The sequence below is a fragment of the Zonotrichia albicollis genome, chromosome 1, assembly GCF_047830755.1.
Source record: "Zonotrichia albicollis isolate bZonAlb1 chromosome 1, bZonAlb1.hap1, whole genome shotgun sequence".
Lineage (NCBI taxonomy): Eukaryota > Metazoa > Chordata > Aves > Passeriformes > Passerellidae > Zonotrichia > Zonotrichia albicollis.
This window is the reverse complement of record NC_133819.1, coordinates 40,034,365-40,051,517: the sequence shown is the minus strand read 5'-3', so window position 1 is coordinate 40,051,517 and position 17,153 is coordinate 40,034,365.

Here is a 17,153-nt window from a genome sequence, read left to right as displayed (position 1 = left end):
TTATTATTATCATTATCATTATCATCATTATTATTATCCTACATTATACATTCAAGCCCAATTCCCCAGCCCCCTGAGCTCTGTAGCCCACTCACCCTTTTCCCCAGATCTTCATAGCCATGATCATAATGATGCTGGTATGGCTAATATAAATATTAATCTAATCCTTATTGGAAGGATTTTAGTGCTTTCTGGGTATCACATATATGTAATCCAGGAGAGAATGACATTAGCCTGAAAGTGTGGAGTGCAAAATATGATTTGAATAAAAAGATAGGGTGGTATCTAATATTTCCTTTAGGGAGTACTATACTCTGAGCTGTCAGAACCAATTGTGTAGCTGGAGGAGACTGAGGGATGTGATCCTAATCATATTGATGAAACATTCATCTGAGAGACCGAGCACAACCAGAAGGGACTCACTAGGAATACAATTAAATCCTAATCTGGGGAGGAGGAATCCTCCGCAGGCTTTCCTGTAACCTGCCACCCTCTCCCCCTTCTTCATTTCAGAGTCAGATAAAAGGCAGGAGAGGAAGGGGAAATACAGGAGAGGTGATGGAATGCTGTGTGGGCTGCATAAACACAGGGAGTGTTGGGTGGAAAGGGGGTAAAGCTGCAGTTCTGATCCTGGTGAGTAAAAATAAAGGCCTAACTTTAATCACAGGGGAAGCTCCCTGCCTGCAGAGGGCTTCCACCTGTGAGTGATGTTAATCAGGTGAAGGAAGTCTCGTTTCTCGAGGGAGAGTGCTTCTCCTGCCCAGGCTTTGACTGTTAGCTCAGTTCCAGACTACAAAGCAAAATTGATTTTTCTATCTGTTATGTGCAGTTCAGTTTCCATCTGCAGCAGGGAGCTGTTTTCTTGCTGATGTTGATTAGCAGAGGGGTTAATTTCCAACCTGTTTTGACCAGTGTCCCTCAAAAGATGGTCTGAGAAGATGGATGGGACAGGGCTTCAGATGATGTGGTTCCTGTAACAGCACTAAACCCTGGCTGACTGCTCTTCGTCCACCTTGCTTTAGGGGAAAGCATTGAGCACGTGGGTTTTCCTAGCATGTGCCACTTTTTGGTTCACACCACTAAAGTGAATTAAAGTAATGAATATCTAAATTCATATAATGATGATGATTGCAGCTTGAAAAGGAGCCTGTATTCTTCATCTGCTCACCGTCAGACTTGATTGTCTGAGACCCAAACCTGATCAGGTGTTTTTAGAGTTTTTTCCAAAGTGACTTGTCTTTTATCATCAAGCTCAGGCAAAAAGCAAAGTGATTTCCTTCTTCCTGGAGTGTTCTACAGAGAAAGAAAGACCCCCCAGAAAAAAATATCAGTTCTCTTTCTCATCAGTTGGGTGTGATGTCTGTGAATAAGGAAGGGATGTGTGGAGTGGAACATCCATTTACAAATCTGTGTTAGGAGCTCCACGTGTGTCCATGTTCTCTTCTGCTGCAGCATGAGCTCTGCAGTTTCACTGGTTTATATACTGTGTACCCCATGAAGTAGTGTCATTTTAGCAGGTTTGAAAATGAAACTTTGTGTTAAGGTTCCTCTGCACTGTGGTTTTATGTGGCAGGACACAGGAGAGCAAAGGGCTCTGCTCTGTAGTGATCCCTGGGTTTCTTGGAGCAGGGTGAGGTTGCTGTGGTGTGGGTAGGGCACTGATCATTAAACTTCATGGAGTAGTTATAATTCCATTTGTCCACGAAGTAATGTAGTTTTTGTAAATTGCTTGGCATAGTTTCAAACTTCCTTTGAGGAAGCAAACAACCTGTGTTAGGAAATAAAATAGTTTGGTAATATATTAGAGCATGCTTGTTTTTAGTGATAAGCTCTCAATAACAGAAATTTTATTGCTTTTTTCTCCTCACTTCTCATTCCAAACACTATAAGATGATATTCCTGCTCTGATGAAGGTATGAGTTGAGCAAGCAGACCTGTTAAATTGACACTGCAGAGGGCATGTCAGTGCCAAGATGTCTTTTCAGGAGCTATTCACAAGAGCATGTGAATTTTATCCTATCTCTTGCTCCAGATAGGACAGACAAAGCCTCACCTGTGTAGCCTGCTGTCCTCTGATACCTTGATTAGCTCATTTTCCATTAACTTTGTGTTGTATATTGCAAGATTATGGTTAACCCAACTCTTCTGTTACTTCTTTCAGTGAAGGCAGGATTCAGCTCTGCTGCCTTTGTCTTTCAGCTCCTTTGCAGCATTATTTGAAAGGAACTATCAGGTAAATTTCTTGTTTTGAGGGGAAATATATTTGATCCAGAAAAAAGATGTTGGCAAAATCTGCGACATTTGAGTGGTCTCACTTTTACTCAGAGGAAAAATTTAATTTCTAAAGTTTGTGCCAGTAATGATCCTGAGCAGCAGATAAATTTGCATAGTACATCTCTTTCTCTCAAATATGCAACATATTTCTCTACTTCAAATTATATGTGCCTAAGAATACTTTGGAAATGTCTCCCTCAGCATAGGGGAGAGAACAACGAGGTTCTTTTTTCAGTCACGTCAATTCTCTACTTCAGTTCACTGTGCAGCAGCAGAAATGCTCATGCTGGCACTGAGCAGAGAGAAGAAATGGAGCAGAATGGAAGAGTGAAAAACTTGTCTATTCCTGCCAGGGGTGCTGGTGACTGCTTGCAGCAGTTTAAGCAGCAGTATTTGTGATTGTTTATCTTTTCCCCTTCTATACCACCCCTCAGCACTCAATTACAGCACATGACAGTGAATGTCTGCATGCTGACCTGGCCAATTTAGGTACTGAATGAACTTCAAAAGCATCCAAGGAGGCTGCTATAAACACTCTTGTCTGGAAAGTGGTGAGAGGAGTTTTGGGTAGGATGGAGATGCCACAGTGGTACAATCACAGCATTTAGCTGTCTGTCGGCATATGGTGAAATGTAGATTTAGAGCACCTCTCACACCCCAAAACAGTTGTCCGTGGGCATGCATTGTTCTACCATTTACTTTGTTGTTCCTTGACTGTGGTTGGGTCTTTCTAGCAATTTCCTTTCTCCAACCATGGGAAGAGAGAGCCTTTCCCATAGGTATCAGCAAACAGGAGCTCCCTGTTTTTGCTGTACCATAAAAAGCTTCATCGTTGCATAGTGTAATGGAACATGTGCAACTGTGGTTCTGCTCCCAAAAACTGTGATTAACATGTGGGTTAAGTTCTTCTTTCTGACATTCTCACTGACTGAGAAACCTTAGAGGAGGTGCCATCCATTCCCCTGGAAATGGGCTGAAGTTTTAGGAGTTTAGGAAATTTTAGGGCAGTGTCTCCTGGAGCTGCAGGAAGGATGCTCTATGGCAGGCTGCTTCTCATTTCACATTTGGCTTGGAACAAGGGGTGTGTTTGGCTTGGAACAAGGGGTGTGTTTGGCTCTAGTACACTACACAAGAAATTGACAAGCAAAAAAATAGTGCAATATTTCGCCACAGAGATAAAAAAATAGATTCCACAGCTATTGATAGGATAGTTCTGAACTCTGGGGTGATGACTGACTCTGCTAGACTGCATTGTGGGTGTTTTTGGTAAGTGGTTAAGGTGTCTCCCTCTGCTCTGAATTGTATTTAGTCTCTGTAGAGAAGCATCAAAGCTAGAAAATGAGAAACAATGCCCTTCTAATGTTTTCTCAACCTTGCCTGGGACTGGAGATTTAAAAAAAAATAAATTCTAGGACTGGAAATTTTAAAAAACCCAAAGCCACAGATCCATTTTCTTGTTGGTGGGCTGTTCTCCAAGCCAGGAGTTACAGGGAGAGCAAAAGCAGCAGTAAGCAGACAAATCGTGTTCCTCCACTCTGTTCACATCCATCATGCTTGATCTGCATCGTTCTCCACGCTGATATTTCAAATTGTTCAGCTGAGAGGTGCTAATGGCTGCCCATTGTCTTTGAAGATCACCGACATATAGAGTGAAAAACACTCTATAGAAAAGTTTAAAGATGGACCATAACTACACCTAGAAAAAATCCTGGTGGGCAGCAAGTAGATTAAGTCCCTTTTGTCTTTCAACGTTCTCTATTATAACAGCCACAGAGGTTAATAGGCCAAAGCTCTCAAGTATGGCATTAAAACTAAAAGCTCTCTTATGCTGTCTTTACTGAAGAGGAAGAGTGAATCTGTGGGAGGGGGATTGGGCTCATTCATGGTTCCACTTACTGAGAGAAAGAGATATGAACCCATCTCTCTGTATGAGATATGAGCCCATCTCTTTCCTTTTTAGGCTTGGCTTGCAGGTCCATTTCTTACCTTGCACCAGCTGTGGGGCTCATCCAGGTTTCTCTGAGAGTCGGTCCATGGTACAGATTTGGCAGAAAACACATCCAGGAGAAAAAGGACAGCTGCATTCTGTTGGGTTCTTGAGTTGGGTCAGCTCAGCTAAGGCCCAGCAAGAGCAGAGGCAGTGCAAGGAGAGGGCAGGATCTGGTTTTGGTGTAGTCTCATGTTGATTCACTTTGTGATGCAAAATTGCAGCTGTATCATTCAGAAAGACAAAATTCTCTCCTTCAGCTCAAACGGTGTTTTCCCAGGCTGTTGGGATAAATGTTTCATGTCTTTCTGTTCCTTTTGAGTGTCCAGAAAGGCCAAAGTCCCGGGGAAAGTCACTCACTGTGCCATGGCTGTAGGAAATGTGGGCATCAGGGAATACAGTAATGCACATATTGCTGGAGTGTGTGACTTTTCCTTGTGCAGGCTGGTGATCCTGCAATATCACCCAAATTTAACTGCAATTAATTACACCCTTTTTGGGATAGGTTTCCTGGGACTAATTTGTGAACAGGGAGATATGCACCAAGTTCACAACTTCTGCATCAGGCTCTGGAAGCGGAAAATGTTCCCTTTATCTTTGTGAGGAAACTACAATTGGAGAAAACTAAAATCCAGTGTATGAGTAGCAGCAGGCTGTGCTAATTTGAAAAACCAGAAGTTCATTATTATGGACTGGCTGATTAAGATGTGGTCCATGTGTGCTGCATAGGCAGTGTCATGTTTGCTGTCATCTCACAGGACACTTGGAAATTCCAGCCACCAGCACCTGAGGAGAGAAAGAGTGCACAATTGTGCGGTGGGCATTGTCAGGCACAGCTAGTTTGAGTGGCTTACATAAATCCTTGTCTCATTTCAAAAAGCTGATGCGTGCATTCAGAAACAGGGGGCTGTAATTCTTCAGTCTTAAAAAAACTGAAAAGCAGTAAAGATCCTTGGTTCTTGATTTGGTGTTGCAGGACTGTTTATTCAGGAATGACACACAGACTTCATTCTTGTGTTTGAACTCAGGAGTAAGGTGCTCTCTGTTCATCCCTTTGGCCTTCCACCATTCCTGTTTGACTTCCTGCATTCAGGAATGGGCTTCTCATGCTTTGAGGTGGTTGTTCCTGAAGACCAGCCAGCTCTCACAGGCTTTCCTTTCCCTTCCTCAGCAGTCTTCCACGGTTTCCTAACCAAGAACAACTCTGAACTAAGCTGAATTCTGCCCTGAAATGTTAGTTTGTAATTGTATTATTTGTCTTTCTCACTTCTCAGAGCTTTAATCCCAATCTTACAGCTGCCCTTTACATCCCGTTGTAAGAAGTCCAGAAGACTCATCAGTCACACGCATAAAGAAATTACCATCAACACAGACTGGAAATGAGGATTGTGCCTGCCCAGATGCAGATATCAGGGTGGTTCTCATCCTCAGTACTCGTGGGGACCAGAGCTCTGGAGTTCCAGCTCATGGAGCTTCCTTCAGCTTTCAAACAAAGGCTTCTCCCAGGAGGTCGGTAGCAGGCCCCTGGTACAAAACCATCAGGTTGGACCTCTCCCTCTGATCCTCACCCATGTCTGGTCTCACTTGTCACTTGTTCAAAGCAAAGCAGTGTGTCTTGCAGCCAGACCCTTGCATGGACTCTAAGTCATCCATATTCCTCACCTTCCCAGTGTGTTTGTTCTCACGAGCTTGGATTCATCCTTGGCAGCAATCCAGCTGTGTGAGCTGTCCCACTGTGATCCTATAACCCCTGTGAGGGGGTAACCAAGCAATCTCCTTTTTACATCTGTTTTCAGACTGCAGGTACTTTCTGTAGGTTCCTCTGGGATTTTTTGCCAGAGTCCCTGGGATTTCAGATCCTCAGGGGTGAGTGCTGCTTTTTGGAGCTGCCCTTTTCTCACCCCTTTTGTCTGTCCCTTAGTGCCCACCCCTCCTTCAGCAGTGCCTTGTTCTTGTCTCTTTTCATCAAGTAAGTGGGAGTACTAAAAGCATTTTAGTTTCTCTCTGCACTGGTTTGGTGGCAGTGCAGGAGCTGGATGCTCCAGCAGCCCTTGAGCTTGTTACTGCTGTGAGCCATGAGGGAAGCTTGTCTGGGGTGTGAGCCTTAGTCCTGCATCACCTTGAGTTCCTGCTGGGAGGTTTCCTTTCTGGAGGCAGTGGTGGATGGAGTGAGTCCTCTCAGGGCCTGGCAGTGGCAGTAGGGTCCTGCATGGATGCTCTCTGGGTTGGTGTGCTGGTGTTAGGGTGCTCTGCTGACTGGTGTGGGGACCCAGTTCCATCTGCTCAGCAGCAGCCTGCACAAGGATGGAGCCTGGATCTAGAGCAGGCTGGAGGCTGATGGGGTGGCTCAGTAGCAGAAAAAGGGAGGCCTGGCTCTGATGGGTACACAAGGGAAAGAGAAAACTTGGAGGCCTGGATCAGCGTTGAAGGGCATGCCACTGTGGAGCATTGGGAGTGGAGAAGAGGGAGGTACAGAATGGAGATCTGAGGAAGGTCAGTTGCAGAGCCAGGGTGAAGATGTGATAACCATGAAACAAATCCTGCTGGAGGAATGGAGCTGGAGCGTGTCCAAAGCAGGACAACAAAGCTGGTGAAGGGCCTGGAGCACAAGTGTTTGAGGGGCAGCTGAGGGAGGTGGGGCTGTTCAGCCTCAAGAAAAGGAGGCTCAGGGAAAACTTATTGTTCTCTACAACTCTCCAAAAGGAGATTGTAGGCAGGTGGGAGGTCACTCTCTTGTCCCACATAATGGGCAATAGGACAAGGGGAAACTGCTTCAAGTTGTACCAGAGGAAGTTTAGATTGGATATTAGGAAAAATGTTTTTGCTGACTGCTCAGGCATTGGAACAGCCTGCCCAGGGATAGTGGTGGAATCGCTGTCCCTGGAGGTGTTCACCAAAAGCTAAGACATGGCACTTGGGGGTATTACTTAGAGGTGGACATGAGAGTGGTGCATGGTTAACGGCTTGGACTTCATGATCTTAGAGGCTTTTTCCAGATGCCCTCCAGGATTCCTATGTACCTTTCAAGACTTAGCTGAAGAGTTTCCATCAAGAAAAATTATTTCATGGAAATGTAGTGATTTATGTCATGTGATTCTCTCACCTTTTTAAATCTGATATTAAGTGCCCTACAACCAGAGTTAGCATTTTATGGACTTGTGTTGATAAACACTGTATTTCAGTTTTAAAGAAGTGTTGGTAACTGCTAGGAAGTCATGCTTAACCCTCAGTCACAGAATTATCACTGTCACAGGTGTGTTTGATGCATTTTGAATTTTGGATGCTGCTATTATTAATAAGCAAAATGCACCTTCAGTTTCTATTTTGCAACTGTGTGAGAAGCTCATAGAGTGCCATAAATTTTTACAGCCTCATCATCAGTTGTATTATGATATAGTATCAGAAAATTAGTAACAAGAAAATCTCTTCTCGAACCATTGCTTTAAATTGCTGAAGAGAGTCAAAATTCTAAAGAGAGGTGCCAATCTGTCAGGTGAATAAGTGTACTTATTGTATTACCTGTTCTGAAAATACCATTGAAGTTTCTATGCAGTAGCCTGCTGCAGCAGTTGGTCCAAAATTCCATGCAATGTAATGAATAAGGCAGGAGTTCTGCTGTCTTTTAGATGGAAATATTCTGCTACCATGTTGGGATACAATAACCTTTCTTATGGAATTAGACAGGCTGAATTTAAACAGAAGATTTTCACTCATAATTTTTTCCAACTGTCCAAAATGCTTCAGATCAAATAATTTTGAATGCTTTGTGCCACTGTAGGTTTTTTTGAGGCAGAGTCTTGCTTTATGGCCTCAGCCTACAACTGTAAAAGTGTATTTAGCTAGCTGCCTTCTGACAGCACTCAGGGGCAAATAGTATATTGAGTTCACTGCTGTTTATTAAGAGCAGCATTATATGAGAGCAAAACTTTCACTGAAATGGATCAGTAGGAGCTGGCTCCTTGGCTCCTGTGTCTGCTATCCATGTAATATTCTGGCATACTTGACCACTTCCATTTCAAATGAGAAATTCCCTGTTTGTTTCTTGTACAGTCCTGGCAGTCTGCTGCTTTTTTCCCTGGATCACACAAAATCATTGAGCAGCTGAACTCTGATACTCATGTTTTTCTGAGTAAGTCAGGTATCTTCCCTGTCTTTTCCTGATGAAAAGTTGGACATAAATCCCTAAGGAAGAGTGTGGATCTACAGAGGTTGTAGGCTACTGGGCATTGAAAAAAAGAACTGACTGCAGCAAAAATCAAGTGGTCAGCACTTCCCAGGGACAGGCCCTTGAGCTGCAGCTTTTAAAAGCCAAATTGGAGCTTCTTGCTTATTTCCACATAATGAAGTCCAGTTCTGCAGCACAGAGTCACATCGGGAAGAGGTGGGAAGGAGTTGCACATGGATTCTCTTTGCCAGGGCAGGATTTTAGTCCCTATTACATCCCATTTGTGCATGTCTGCTCTGAAGCTGACTTCCTTTCAGCACGTGAGCTGGACCCATCAGCACACTTCAGACCCATCAGGAGCCCTTGCATCTGAGCATGGTGTTTCTCACTGCTGGAGTGGTTCTAACTTGGTTTAAGTTCTACTCTGTAATGCATTGTAGCAAGCTCCAAATTGTGGAGCTGTTCCTAAATGGTCAGAATTACCATGTCAGTTAAAAGGACAGCCCTAGGAGGAAGCCTCTCCAGGGTGGAGGAGGGTTCCAGGTGTCAGCCTTGAGGGATATACCTGACTTCCATAAACATAATAGTGTCAGCTTCCATGCAGTAATTCATACAGGGCTTACAGACCTGTTTTCTGGGCTTACAACTCTCCAGCATTTCTGATTGCAAGTGTAACACTTGTCACAGCAAACAGGGTATGTTTCTGTGGTTATGGACCCTCTAGCATGCTCCTAAATATGCAGAAAGATGTGTACATGCATAATGATCTAGCATGCAGTCTTTCACATGCAGCTTGCAAAAGGCAAAGGAGTGCGGTTAGGAGAAAGATAAAGTAGGATACAAGTAGGAAAACTTTTCCCAAAGAAGTGGCAATGTTTCTGAAATTGTTGGCTGGAATCAGAGACTTTCCAGAGGCAGGGTGCCCTCAGACCAGCTAAGAGAGACAGGGTCACAAAGGCCTGGATAGGGCAGTCTGCTCATTGATAGGTGGTGCTTACTTGTCTCGCTGAATGCTGTTTATTTGTGCATCACTATTGAAGTTAATAGGAGTAGAACATGCTGAATTTGGCCCCAGGTTAGTAACACAAAATTGTAGCTCTTTAAAATGGATCTGAACAGAGATGGTCCAGTGCTGCATTGGCTCTGAGAGTTGTTGGTTTGAGGGGATTTGGGATTTTTGTTCTGGCAGGTTTTCTTCAGGTGTGAGGGATGGTTGGTGGCAGGACAACACGATTATTTTTCCTACAAATCTAATAAGAGAAGAATTAGCCTAGGAAAAAAAAATATCTATTCCTTTAGATGTTATGTAAGGTGCTGCCTTATTCCTCTTAGAAATAGAGCTTTCATGTGTTATATTCCATAGTAGGCCCCCAAAAAGATGCATATCTTTTGCCTGGGGTGAGCAGCTCCTGAGATTTCTGAAGTCAGGCTAGTACATTAACACCTTAGATTTAGGTAGCACAGGGCTACAAGCAAATGTCTTTGGATGACAGAAGCAAATCAGACACTGCTTTTGTATGTCACGAGGGATTATTCTGTTTTAGTGCTATGCCCTTTGGCTTTACAAATGCACCTGTAGTGCTCCTGTGGTTAGTGCAAAGGATCTTGGTAGAATTAATTTACTCTAGTTGTTTTGTCTTTGTAAATAGCAAATGTTAGAACTGGCTGTACACCAGCAGCTTTTCAAACCTTACATGTGTTGTTTGCAGTGGTTCAGAGATAAGCAAGTCTTCTGTTCTATAATGTTAGCACTGAGTGCAGAAAAGTACTTTTCCATTCACAAAAGGTGATCTTTGTGGAAGTAGGAGAAATTTATGTCTGTGTCTGGGCACAAGAAAGAGGGGAGATAGAAATTCTAGAAAATCTAGGGGTGGATCACCAGATATGGGTTTAGGCTGTGCCTTTGCTGAGAATTTTAAAAATTCTCATTTGATTGCATGTCATGTGCTGTGCTATTTTTTTTTTTTTTGGAATAAAGGACTCTGAGAGCTCATGATATCTATGTAGCACTGTCACCACACAGAAGCAACCATTCACTGACATTTTGGGAACAGAGACACTGGTCTATGAAATACTGTGCCAAAAAATGAGCACATTGAATCTTCTGAAAATATGGAGGCACATAAATATAGTGTCAAGAAAGTTTGTACCAATATTCCCTTTTATTCGATCCAGAGAAGATTTAAACTTAAAAAAATCTGCAATTCTATTTCAAAGACAGTTTTGTGGTTGAGGTTTTTGGTTGATTTTTATATGGCATAAAGATATCATGTATCAGGTATCATGTCCTGTTATTAGGTGAAGTCTGCTGAGCATTTGCTGTCCTTTCCGTTGTCCAGCTCTGCTTCACAGCAACAGCAGAAGACAAAAGTGTAAAAGCAAAGAAGAAAGAAGAGGAAAGAGAGAGGTTGTGACTAGGTGGCTTTCTAATTATCTTGCTAATAAGTTGAGAATTTATTAGATGTCCTGAGACCTGGCAAATTTTAATTGATATCAGCTGCTAAAGTCATAGACTTTTAAAGTCATTGACTTTAAAAAGTCAAGACTTTTAGCTGCCTTTTTAATCTGAGTCTGCTAGGATAAAACAGCATAAAGAAGCCATAACTAAGGCTGGTGAGCTGTGGGATTTTTCAGTAATGTAGACTTAGAAAAAGTGAGGCTGAGAAATAAAAGGAGATACAAGAATGGTGTTAAGAGCAGGAAAATGCTTGGAAGTTTTGTGCTTTGAATGTCAGCATTTAGAGGAAGGTGAAGCGACCCAGGCTGGAGGCCTGATGTGTCATCTCTCAGGATCCGTGTGGTCAGGGGTTCCTGTGTGCCAAGGGGGGTGCAGGAACACAGAGGGCATGTGGCATTAACCAAGAGCCTGCCTTGAGCAGCAGATTGTCCCTGGAGCAGCTAATACAGAGTAAGGCACATTACAGACTGATAGCTCACCTGAGAGCTTCCAGGCACCAGCTTGAAGGATTTCCTGAGCTCTTTCTGGACTATCATGCTTAACACCTCCTTGATGTGGTTTAATTCTGATGCCCCATGGGAACCCCTTAAATTCTACACCCTTTCATTGCAAAAATTTGGTTGCAGATTTCCCCACTGGAAATCTCAACCCATGTTGCTGAGATTTGTTCTTTTCAAACCACTTCTGTTAATCATCAATGACAAATGAAAAGCACTCTAAAAGCCTAAGTGGTGTTTGCTTATGCTCTTACTCTTTGATTTACCAGGAATGGCCACTCTTTGATTTTAGATATTATTTTAATCTTCTTATTTTTCCCATCCTGAACCTTTTTTTTCTAAATAGCCTACGTTTCCACCCAGTACTTGAGTCAAATCAGAACATAAATACAATTCCATGTGACAGACTTATCTTACTTTGTTTTGAGAGCTACAAACATTGGATACTTTGAGGTGCTGAGACAGGACATAAGTATTTCATCTTTTTGCTGTTTGGTATTCATTATAAATGTAACTGAATATATTAAGTGGGGAGCCTAAACTTACCTAACTCTGACAGGTATATGTTGTGTTAGTGGCAGGCTGATATTTTGGGGTTTATTGTGCTTATTACTTGTATCTGAATTTGTGGAAACTCTGAACACTCTAATCCTGGGGACAGAACATTATTTATTTATTTACAAATGTGCAGACACACTAATAAGTTTTTACTACCCTTCACCTGAATCTGCCATGAGCTCTTTCTAGGTTGTCCCATGAATGAGTATCTAGGTTTCTGTTTGCCAATATAAACTAAATAGTCACATTATATCAAGCACAGAAGATTGTTTTCTTCAGTAGCATAAACTGGGATTTAAAATTCTTTTTAAATACTCTTTTGATATTTTCCCTGACTTCAAATCCCTGGGGATGCAGGTAAACCATGACTGTAAAATTTTATTCCAAGTTGGGTATATTTAACCCAGACTGATACATTCTGCTATGTGTGCAAGGCGTACCAGTGCCACACGGTGCCAGCCTGGGTGAGAGAAGAGGGGGCTCCTCACTGAGAGCGGAGCTGTTCAGAGCCGGGCTGTGCCCGGGTGAGCGCAGTGCAGGTGGGGAGCCGTGCCCGATGCGTGTGCCCGATGCGTGTGCCCGGTGTGTGCCCGGCGTGTGCCCGGCGTGTGCCCGATGTGTGTGCCCGATGCGTGCCTGATGTGTGTGCCCAGTGTGAGCCCGATGCGTGCCCGGTGCGTGTGCCCGGTGCGTGTGCCCGGTGCGTGTGCCCGGTGCGTGTGCCCGGTGCGTGTGCCCGATGGGTGTGCCTGATGTGTGCCCGATGTGTGTGCCCGATGTGTGTGCCCGATGTGTGTGCCTGATGCGTGTGCCTGATGTGTGCCCGGTGTGTGGGCCCGCTGCGTGTGCCCGCTGCGTGTGCCCGATGGGTGTGCCTGATGCGTGCCCAGTGTGTGCCCGATGCGTGTGCCCGGTGTGTGCCCGATGTGTGAGCCTGCAGTGCCCTCTGGTGCAACCCAGTGAGCGGGGCTGGAGCCACGGCTGATCCCAGAGCTCTCTCCACAACACCTGGATGCCGGGAAGGGAAGGAAACCCAGCACAAAATCCTCTTCTGGCCTTTGGCAGCCGTGTTTTGGCCAGCAGCTTATTTGGTTATGTGGTACAACGCAAACATAAGGATGGCCCTTGGGCTTTTACAGCTTAAAATGTGCTTTGTGCTCTGCTAGGATTTTGGAATCAGTTGGAAAATGAACATTTGGTGTTTCTGTTGAGGTGATGCCCGCAGGACCTGTTATGGAGAGGGGCTCCCAGGTGTGCTAGATGCTCTCTCCACGTTCATAGGCCGGGCCTTTGAAGTGCTTCATAGCAAAAAATAAGTGACCAAACCAGGTTTCCTCCTTTCTCTGCCTCAGACTTGTCAGCTGCACTTCATCTGCCTCTGAAATTAGGGAGATTGAATTAACATATTGTGATTGGAAAAGAAAACTTCAAGGGAAGAAAGGGCACAGTGATCAGAACTAAGTGAGCAGGACAGACCCAGGAGGGTTTTGACACATTAGCATTTGAAAATGGCAAAGCAAAAATCTGCTGTGACCACAGTATTTCAAGATTGCAAGGCAAGAAAAATACCTGCCTACGCAAATAAGTTCAACTCTGACACAGAAAATTTAGGGATGTGTCCCACTCATTTGAAAAAATGCCTTTTGATGATTCTAAAAATATAGCTACCCTTTTGGAGGGTACATGGCAAAACTGTAAGGAGTGTAAGTGACAGCTAAGGGAGGAAATTGTCATTGTAGTACCAAGACCTGAATTGTGTCAGCAAGAATGCTAACATCAAAAAATGAAAAAGTCAAACCTAGTTCCTCAATAGAGGCCTTTGGACTGCACAAATCTAGGAAAAAAAAAAAAGGACTTGGAACAGGTTGAAATGCAAACAGACCTGAGTTGCATAGAAAGCAACAAAGAAATGGGAAAGGGGGGAAGGATGTTATCCTGACTAGAAAACAGATACAGAGCACCAGTGCATCTGTATGAAAGTAACTGAGAGCAGAATTCAGCCACTAAAATGCTGCAATCCTGTCTCCCAGTCCTACTGGCACATCCCGCTCTGCTCTCCAGTCTGCCCTCCCTGGGCACTGTGATTGCACCTGCAGGTGCCACCACCAGGGTGGGTAATGTGAGACTGGGCTGGGAATGCCATGTCTTCTCACCCACTGAAGCACATAAAATTCCCAAAGTAGGTTGGGACTCTGTCACAGGAGGGAAGTGAGTGTGCCATAAAGCCAGTTAATTCACTGCTTTGCTTAGGTTTAATAACGTTAGGCTTTGTTTATTACTCAAATGCAAGACATTAAGTCAGTTAATAATTATCTTAAATACCACAAAATTACCCTCAGCCTGGGATCCTATTAATTAGATACCAGTGCTGCTCAGCAACATGAAAATATAAGAATGTATTTGTTATGTTCTATACTTACTGGGTTGTATTTTTCCACCTTAAGTACCCTGACTATATAGACACAAGATCCTGGCAAAGCCTCTGCCTGCTGGGGGTTATCCTGAACACCAGACTTATTTGTACAGTGCAAAGGTGCAAGGGGTGACTTGAGCTCTGATTCTCCTGGGATACTGCTTAGACTGAAACTACAGAGTGCATAACCAGGAGATTTAATTCTGCAATACATTTTTTTATTTTTGGCAGGTGAATAAGGTATTTTCACATATTTCCAGCTGCAGTCTTTTCTTCCAAGAATGTGGCTATAAGCTTACTTATAAGGGTTTTCTAGAAGTTTCAGCTTGTCTGAGCCACTTGGCAGGTCAGCTTTAATATTGCTGAGAAATTTTCAGGTTTCAAATGTTCAAATGCAGGATCATCAGTGCCTGCGTGCACATAAGGATTTATGGTTGAAATCAGAGCACAGTTCAGTGCAGCAGCCTTTGCCTTTCACAGAAACCAAGTGATCAGCCAGGCTGTCCACTTTGTGCTTCAGGATGGATGCTGGCTACAGCTGGAACAGGAAGGAGCACAGCAGAATCCCAGAGCTCCTGTCCTACACAGGAATAAAAAACCACACAAAATCTGTTGTTCTCAGACAGACAATGACTCCTTACTTTTCCTTCTCTGCCAGGGATGCCTGGATAAGCTGTGTCCCTGAGCACTTTGCAGGTCTGTGTGAGCACAGCTCATAGTCAGCTCTGGGGCAGCCCTGTCCTAGCAGTGGATGCCTTTGGACACCTGGACTTCTGCCAGGTGATGTTTCTAAAAGCATGGCTGGATAATGGCGCAGCAGTAGGTACTGCTCAGAGAGGTGAGCTATCAACCCCCAGAAATTTGCAGAATCTGAATACAGGCACACTGTGAAACTGGCTAAGTGCTTAAAAGTGTGTTTGATCATCTTAAATCCACTGATGTTTCAAGCCTCACCTGCCCCATTGGAGTACCAAGATGAGGGATCACATCTACAGGAAAGTCATCTTCAAGCTTGGATGAACAGTTTTGCAGGTCTTGGGACAAGTGCAGTGACAGTGGCTTTCAAGTAACCCTGTGTTTGTGCAGGAGCCCCTGTGCACAGTTATTTACTGGCATGAAGTCCACGAAAAATGTAAGTGGTCCTGAAGTTCATCTCTTGGCACAAGTGGCTTTTTGAGGTCTGGCCATTAATAGTTTCCTTTTGGCACTGTGCCCAGGTTGGATAAGCTGCAATACCCAGGGGGATTTAAGAGTGAGGCACAAGTTAACTTTAAATCAAGAATGAAAGAGACAGGGCTTTGCTTTTGCAATAAGTGAATGGTACCTACAAACCATGTATTTATAAATATTCTACTCCTGCAGCTTTGCAGGGAGGAAAGACTGATCACTCTCATTCATTTGTCCTGGCTGGCCCTTCATTTGCAAGGAGACTGAGTTTTAACAAGGTTATTCTGTTTATATCAAAAGTGATGTGCTTGTATCAGGCTGGAGGGACTTAAGAGTCTATTTGATATGCACTGATCTTTGTTTATGGGAATAGAGAATATATGCTGGAGTTGTTGAAGCAGGTTTTTGGGGGTTTTTTTATGGCAAAAATTAATTGGTTATATACAGGACTGGGACAAGACAGCAATGACAGATGTGATTTTCAGAGTTTATAGAGTGACACTATTAGAAGAAGATTTAATATTCCAGAGGTGAAATTCAGATGCGCCTTTTAGTGGTGAGTTTCATGAGAAAAAGAAGGCATGCATATTGTTATCATGTCAGTGCTTCCTCTTCACTGTACCAGCATTTGCCTTCCTTCATAGACCTACGTTTATGCAGGATTAGTAATGTTCTCTTGGTAGATGAGGTGTTATTCTGTAGCATTGAATAAAGGGGATTATTCAGGGTTCGAAAAATCAGTTCATTTTCACTCCAAGAAAGATAACATGTAATGTGAAGAAATGCTGTTTGTGTACAAAAAATACGAAAAGCATCCATTTGGAAATATATTGGGACTCTCTTTTGTATTTCCCATTTTCTTGTACTTCCAGCAGAGGGCAGGTTTGTGCCACAAAACCTGTTTGCTCACTCGAGAGAATCCAACCAGCCGGGTCCAATCCTTGTCAGGGAAAAAAACCAAAATCTTATTCGGTGGTAATTTCCCCTGAAAATTATGTCAGTTTTTTTTCTGTTTGGTTCGGTTTTTTTTGGGTTTTTGTAAGAACAAAATGAAAAAAATAGATGGAATTCTACTAGTAAGTGCGCTGAAAATCTCGTCCCCAAACACATTCCTCTTGTTTTCTAAAACTGTTGTGAAATTGCCAGTGTTTCATTTCTCTCCGTGCAATTCTTCCCTGTTTCTATCACAGTAGGAATATTTAAGATGTTTTCAGCTTCGTGTGAGGGGAACCATGCAATGCACTTACTGTTGCACAGACATGACACGGTGGTGTTCTGTTACAGTTGCACAGCATAAAGTGCTGTTGTACCAGCAAAACACAAATATAATTAAGGTCTGGAGGCTAAAAATTGTAAAAAAAAAAAAATTGTATAATCCTGGCATGCAAAACACTGAGGGAAAAAATCAGGTGGTTACATCACAAGCAACAAGCCTCAGCAGGGTGAACCACATGGCCATGTTTGTGTAATTCTTCTCCATGCCATTTTGGTTTCAAAGTGACATGTTGTGGCAGTGCCAGAACAGGGTGTTCTGAAACAACGGAGGTGAATGGTTTTCTAATTCATGTGTCATCCCTAGGAATCTTGTTCTTTCTGCTGCAACTGCTTCACCTTGTGCTGCTCGTGTGTGAATC